The sequence below is a fragment of the Triticum urartu genome, unplaced genomic scaffold (assembly GCF_056163025.1).
Source record: "Triticum urartu cultivar PI428250 unplaced genomic scaffold, HENAU_Tu73 scaffold2, whole genome shotgun sequence".
NCBI classification, from domain to species: Eukaryota; Viridiplantae; Streptophyta; class Magnoliopsida; order Poales; family Poaceae; genus Triticum; species Triticum urartu.
In genome coordinates, this window is record NW_028260368.1 from 4,506,005 (window position 1) to 4,513,504 (window position 7,500).

Consider the following 7,500-nt stretch of genomic DNA (forward strand, 5'->3'; position numbering starts at 1 on the left):
ACAATCGTTTCAGTATGTTAAGGATACAGATGTATCCACAATTCATTTAGAGTTACTTAATAGTCTATTTCTTATACCATATCTCTATCCCGTGAAATTCTCGAGCCAAAAGATGGATGCATATGCTGTGTTTCATTTTGCTAAATGATATCAATTAAATGGTGTATCAATTCCATAAATTGCATATAGCAATAAATAAATCAGCAAAATTCTTTCTAATATTTTAGATAGAAGAAACATTTCTTCTATCTAAAATATTAGAAAGAATGTACCCTTCTATCCAAATCCAATTTGCATCGATAAAATAAATCCAAATTCCAGTAGTAGATGAATAATTGCAAATTTGTGTGTGTACGAGATTAGAATAACTTCAAAATAACTGACATAATTTTGTATTTTTCCTGATCAGAAAAATACATGAAAAAGAAAGGAGGTAGAAAAATTTTTGGATTTATGGTTAAAGAAGAAAAAGAAGAAAACAGGGGTTCTGTTGAATTTCAAGTATTCAGTTTCACCAATAAGATACGGAGACTTGCTTCACATTTGGAATTACACAAAAAAGATTTTTCATCGGAAAGAGGTCTACGAAGACTTTTGGGAAAACGTCGACGTTTGCTGGCTTATTTGGCAAAGAAAAATAGAGTACGTTATAAGAAATTAATCGGTCAGTTGAATATTCGGGAGCAGTAATTTAATCGTTCAAATTTTTTTCTTGTTTTATTATTTTTTTAGTAGTCTTATAGTAGTCTTAGATTTTTCATTTTGATGAGCCTCGCTTTGAGGAATTCATGGAATAATCCATTTTCATGGAATAATGAATTAAGGAAGAAAGGATATGAGTCTACCGCTTACAAGAAAAGATCTCATGATAGTCAATATGGGCCCTCAACACCCATCAATGCATGGTGTTCTTCGACTGATCGTTACTCTCGATGGTGAGGATGTTATTGATTGTGAACCCATATTAGGGTATTTACACAGAGGAATGGAAAAAATCGCGGAAAACCGAACTATTATACAATACTTACCTTATGTAACAAGGTGGGATTATTTAGCTACTATGTTTACAGAAGCAATAACAGTAAATGCACCAGAATTCTTGGAGAATATTCAAATACCACAAAGAGCCAGCTATATTAGGGTAATTATGTTAGAATTAAGCCGGATAGCTTCTCACTTGCTATGGCTTGGACCTTTTATGGCGGATCTCGGCGCACAGACTCCTTTTTTCTATATTTTTAGAGAGAGAGAATTAATATATGATCTATTTGAAGCTGCTACAGGTATGCGAATGATGCACAATTACTTTCGCATCGGAGGAGTAGCCGCCGATCTACCTTATGGATGGATCGATAAATGTTTAGATTTCTGTGATTATTTTTTACGCGGAGTTGTTGAATATCAACAACTTATTACACAGAATCCAATTTTTTTAGAGCGAGTTGAAGGAGTAGGTTTTATTAGCGGAGAAGAAGCAGTAAATTGGGGCTTATCGGGACCGATGTTACGAGCTTCTGGAATACAATGGGATCTTCGTAAAGTAGATCCTTATGAGTCTTACAACCAATTTGATTGGAAAGTCCAATGGCAAAAAGAAGGGGATTCGTTAGCTCGCTATTTAGTACGAATTGGTGAAATGAGGGAATCCATCAAAATAATTCAACAAGCTGTAGAAAAAATTCCTGGAGGACCTTATGAAAATTTAGAAGTCCGACGCTTTAAGAAAGAAAATAATTCTGAATGGAATGATTTTGAGTATAAATTTCTTGGTAAAAAACCTTCGCCCAATTTTGAATTGTCAAGACAAGAGCTTTATGTAAGAGTAGAAGCCCCAAAAGGTGAATTAGGGATTTATCTAGTAGGAGATGATAGCCTTTTCCCCTGGAGATGGAAAATCCGTCCACCCGGGTTTATTAATTTGCAAATTCTTCCTCAGCTAGTTAAAAAAATGAAATTGGCTGATATCATGACGATATTAGGTAGTATAGATATCATTATGGGGGAAGTTGATCGTTGAAATGATAATAGATAGGGTAGAGGTAGAAACTATCAATTCTTTTTCGAAATTGGAATTATTAAAAGAAGTCTATGGACTGATATCGATTCTACCCATTTTGACCCTCCTTTTGGGAATAACAATAGAGGTACTCGTAATTGTGTGGTTAGAAAGAGAAATATCTGCGTCGATACAACAACGTATTGGTCCTGAATATGCTGGCCCCCTGGGCCTGCTTCAAGCTATAGCAGATGGGACTAAGCTACTTTTTAAAGAAGATATTCTGCCATCCCGAGGAGATATTTCTTTATTTAGCATTGGACCCTCTATAGCAGTCATATCAGTTTTATTAAGTTTTTTAGTTATCCCTTTGGGATATCATTTTGTTTTAGCCGATCTTAGTATTGGTGTTTTTTTATGGATTGCCATTTCAAGTATAGCTCCTATTGGTCTTCTTATGGCAGGATATAGCTCAAATAATAAATATTCTTTTTCAGGCGGTCTACGAGCTGCTGCTCAATCCATTAGTTATGAAATACCATTAACTTTTTGTGTGCTAGCAATATCTCTACGTGTGATTCGTTAAAATAGATCTTTTTCCTATAAAATCCATTAACTATTTATATTCCTTTTCTTATTTAGTATTTGGGTTGGTAAGTTAAACTAGATAGCTATATGAGTGAAACAAAACAGCTTATAAATTTGTAGTAAAAAGAAAAAATCTCATTTCCTACGTACAAGAAAAAAGTGGAAGTAAACATAAGCAGTGTAAACTCTTTATCCCAAGGTTGATATTTTTTAATTAGTCATCATATCTTGAAGCGGCCAAGAATAAAGGATTCACGATATGGAATTCCATTACTAGAATACTCCTAGTTATTACTATAACTTAATAATCCATAAGAAGAATCCACCAAAAGTTAGTGAAGGGTTAGGAACACTAAAGTACATAAAGGATTAGTAATGGAAAATCTAAAACATTAGAGATTTTTGCCCATAAAAGGAATCATAATAAGGACTTGCAATTTGTAGAAATTATCAAGTAGTACTTTCTTCGGATTCCGATCCAGAGTATGTTCCCATTCACTTGTTAAGGAAATGGCTATCAAGAACGAATTAACCCTTTATCCATTTTTTCTTTTTAAATACCCCCTCCCTGGGGAAAGAAGAATAGTAAAAAAGATATGGAGTGCACTAGAAAAAATTTTCATTATTTCCTTCCTCTATCCATATTCATGCAGAATTGCTCATGAACTAATACCCAACTCTTTCCATTTATTAATTGAATTCCTATAACAAGTAACAAGTGTTTTATTCCAAGATTAAGTTATTACTGAACAAAGAAAAATTTTCATTATATTATAAAGGATGAGATCAATTCGGAAGCGCTTTTTCTTATTCTAGCAGACGGAATTCCTTTGGTCTAATTTAGGACTTTCAAATCTATTTTATTTTATCTAATTCTATCTACGCCCCCGGGGCTAGGAACAAAACAGTCCTTTCCTTTTTCTGATCATAGAGAAGCCGTATGAAGCTAAGGTTTCATGTACGGTTTTGAAATAGCGGTGGGAACTGTGATGTTATCACCGACTATGATTATCTAACAGTTCAAGTACAGTTGATATAGTTGAAGCACAGTCAAAATACGGTTTTTTTGGATGGAATATTTGGCGTCAGCCTATAGGTTTTCTGGTTTTTTTAATTTCTTCTTTGGCAGAATGTGAAAGATTACCCTTTGATTTACCAGAAGCGGAGGAAGAATTAGTAGCAGGTTACCAAACTGAATATTCCGGTATCAAATATGGTTTATTTTATCTTGTTTCTTACCTAAATTTATTAGTTTCTTCTTTATTTGTAACAGTTCTCTACTTGGGCGGGTGGAATTTATCTATTCCCTATATATCCTTTTTTGATTTTTTCCAAATGAATAAAGCAGTTGGAATTTTGGAAATGACAATGGGTATATTTATTACATTAACTAAAGCTTATTTATTTCTCTTCATTTCTATCACAATAAGATGGACTTTACCGAGGATGAGAATGGATCAGTTATTAAATCTTGGATGGAAATTTCTTTTACCTATTTCCCTGGGCAATCTCTTATTAACAACCTCTTCTCAACTTGTTTCACTATAAATAAGATAATACAATAATAGTAAGAATATTTTCAACACAAAAGCTCTCTCAAACAAGAGAAAGAAACATATCTTTTTCATAGATATTTAGAATGAATATGTTCCCTATGGTAACTGGGTTCATGAGTTATGGTCAACAAACAATACGTGCTACAAGGTACATAGGTCAAAGTTTCATAACTACCTTATCCCACACAAATCGTTTACCTATAACGATTCACTACCCTTATGAAAAATCAATTACACCAGAGCGTTTCCGAGGGCGAATCCACTTTGAATTTGATAAATGTATTGCTTGTGAAGTATGTGTTCGCGTATGTCCGATAGATTTACCCGTTGTGGATTGGAGATTTGAAAAGGATATTAAAAGAAAACAATTGCTTAATTATAGTATTGATTTCGGAGTTTGTATATTTTGTGGCAATTGTGTTGAGTACTGTCCAACAAGCTGTTTATCAATGACTGAAGAATATGAACTTTCTACCTATGATCGTCATGAATTGAATTACAATCAAATTGCTTTAAGTCGGTTACCAATCTCCATAATGGGAGATTACACAATTCAAACAATTAGGAATTCGTCTGAAAGTAAAATAAACAAAGAAAAATCTTCGAATTCAAGAACGATTACTGATTACTAAACTTTGATTTTGTCTTTCTGTTATAAAAATCTAATAATTCTTTATTAAACTTTAAAATTAAACTATAAAGAAAAACGAAAAACTACTGCTTATTGGAAATTATTTCTTATTTTAAATCAGACTAGATTTTCGTGATATAATATAATTTATAACTATAAGTTTATACACAAAAAAATACCCTAATCCTTTTTTCCTTCCTTGAATCCTTTAGTTTTAGTCAGTTCATGAAAAATTTTATACTATTAATTTCTTTTTATCCATAATGGATTTACCTGGACCAATACATGAGATTCTTATGCTATTTGGGGGATTTGTTCTTCTACTAGGGGGTCTAGGAGTAGTATTACTTACCAACCCCATTTATTCTGCCTTTTCGCTGGGATTAGTTCTTGTTTGTATATCCTTATTCTATTTTTTATTAAATTCCTACTTTGTAGCTGTCGCACAACTTCTTATTTATGTGGGAGCCATAAATGTCTTGATCATATTCGCTGTAATGTTCGTAAATGGCTCAGAATGGTCTAAAGATAAGAATTATTGGACTATTGGAGATGGGTTCACTTCACTCGTTTGTATAACTATTGTTTTTTCACTAATGACTACTATCCCAGATACGTCGTGGTATGGAATTCTTTGGACTACAAGATCAAACCAAATAGTAGAACAGGGTCTCATAAATAATGTTCAACAAATTGGAATTCATTTAGCAACCGATTTTTATCTTCCGTTTGAACTCATTTCCATAATTCTTCTAGTTTCTTTAATAGGTGCAATTACTATGGCTCGGCAATAAGAAAACTTAGAAAAAGTACAAATTATAAGAATTGCAAATCTAAAATAAATAACTAAAGAATCACAATTTTGATTTAGTAAAATCCATCTACTGCCAACAAATACCTCCTTTTTTTTTTTTTTTTTTTTCTTTTGTTGTGTAATTGTTCTATTGTAATTAATTGAATCGGTTCAATTCTTGCCCTCATATTGAAATGAATCGAGATTGATAAGGAGTTAGTTAATGATGTTTGAGCATGTACTTTTTTTGAGTGTCTATTTATTTTCGATTGGTATCTATGGATTGATCACAAGCCGAAACATGGTTAGAGCTCTAATATGTCTTGAACTTATACTGAATTCAATTAATCTAAATCTCGTAACATTTTCTGATCTATTTGATAGTCGCCAATTAAAAGGAGATATTTTCGCAATTTTTGTTATAGCCCTTGCAGCTGCTGAAGCCGCTATTGGACTATCCATTCTTTCTTCCATCCATCGTAATAGGAAATCCACTCGTATCAATCAATCTAATTTATTGAATAATTAGACTTTTGAATAATTAGACATAGAATCCTCTAAACAAAGGCGCACATATTAAAATAAATAGAAATCAATACTATTTTCTTAGTATTATTTGAGAATATCCATTTTTTTTAGTAGATTATTGCATAGTATTCTTTTTCACTTAAATGAATTTTTGTATTTGTAATTCATTGATATTGCAATTTGAATATTGCAATAATTTATATTGAAAAGACGATAGCCAATTTATTGGCTAATTCGAATTCGTCTGTACAATTCGTAAAATTCTTTCTTATTTCTTATTTATTGTTGAAATCCAAAATTAAAGTCTCTTGGCTCTCTTCACGCTTTCTCACAAACAGATTAAAAAATAGATTTTTTTTTTTGAAGTTTGGATAAACCATTGCTTCGTCTGGTGTCTACAATACATATGACTCATTATAGTACTAATTTCATTTTTACCAGATCGAAAAATTTTATGTTGAAAAGAAAAATTTATAGATCCAATGTCACATTCCGTAAAAATTTACGATACATGTATAGGATGCACTCAATGTGTACGAGCTTGTCCAACAGATGTATTAGAAATGATACCCTGGGATGGATGTAAAGCCAAGCAAATTGCTTCCGCGCCGAGAACCGAAGATTGTGTGGGTTGTAAGAGATGTGAATCTGCCTGCCCGACAGATTTTTTAAGTGTCCGCGTTTATTTAGGGCCTGAAACAACACGTAGCATGGCTCTATCTTATTGATACGTTACAAAAAACTTCACTCGAATCGTCTGATTCCTCTTTACCGAAGAAGCCTGTGCTCGAAATAATCGAGCACGGGCTTTTCTGGTCAAAACGTATCTTGTCTTTATCACTTTATCATGAGTTATTTTCCTTGGTTAACAATACTTGTTGTTTTGCCGATATTTGCAGGTTCATTAATTTTCTTTTTACCTCATAAGGGAAACAAAGTCGTTAGGTGGTATACTATATCTATTTGTTTATTAGAATTCCTTCTAATGACTTATGCGTTCTGTTATCATTTCCAACTGGAGGATCCCTTAATCCAATTAAAGGAGGATTATAAATGGATAGATGTCTTCGATTTCCACTGGAGATTGGGAATCGATGGACTTTCATTAGGATCTATTTTATTGACAGGATTTATCACTACTTTAGCTACTTTAGCAGCTTGGCCAATTACACGGAATTCGCGATTATTCTATTTCCTGATGCTCGCAATGTATAGTGGTCAAATAGGATTATTTTCTTCGCGAGACCTTTTACTTTTTTTTATCATGTGGGAGTTAGAATTAATTCCTGTTTACTTACTTTTATCCATGTGGGGGGGGAAGAGGCGTCTATATTCAGCTACAAAGTTTATTTTGTATACTGCAGGCGGTTCCATTTTTTTCTTAATCGGAGTTCTGGGTATGGGCTTA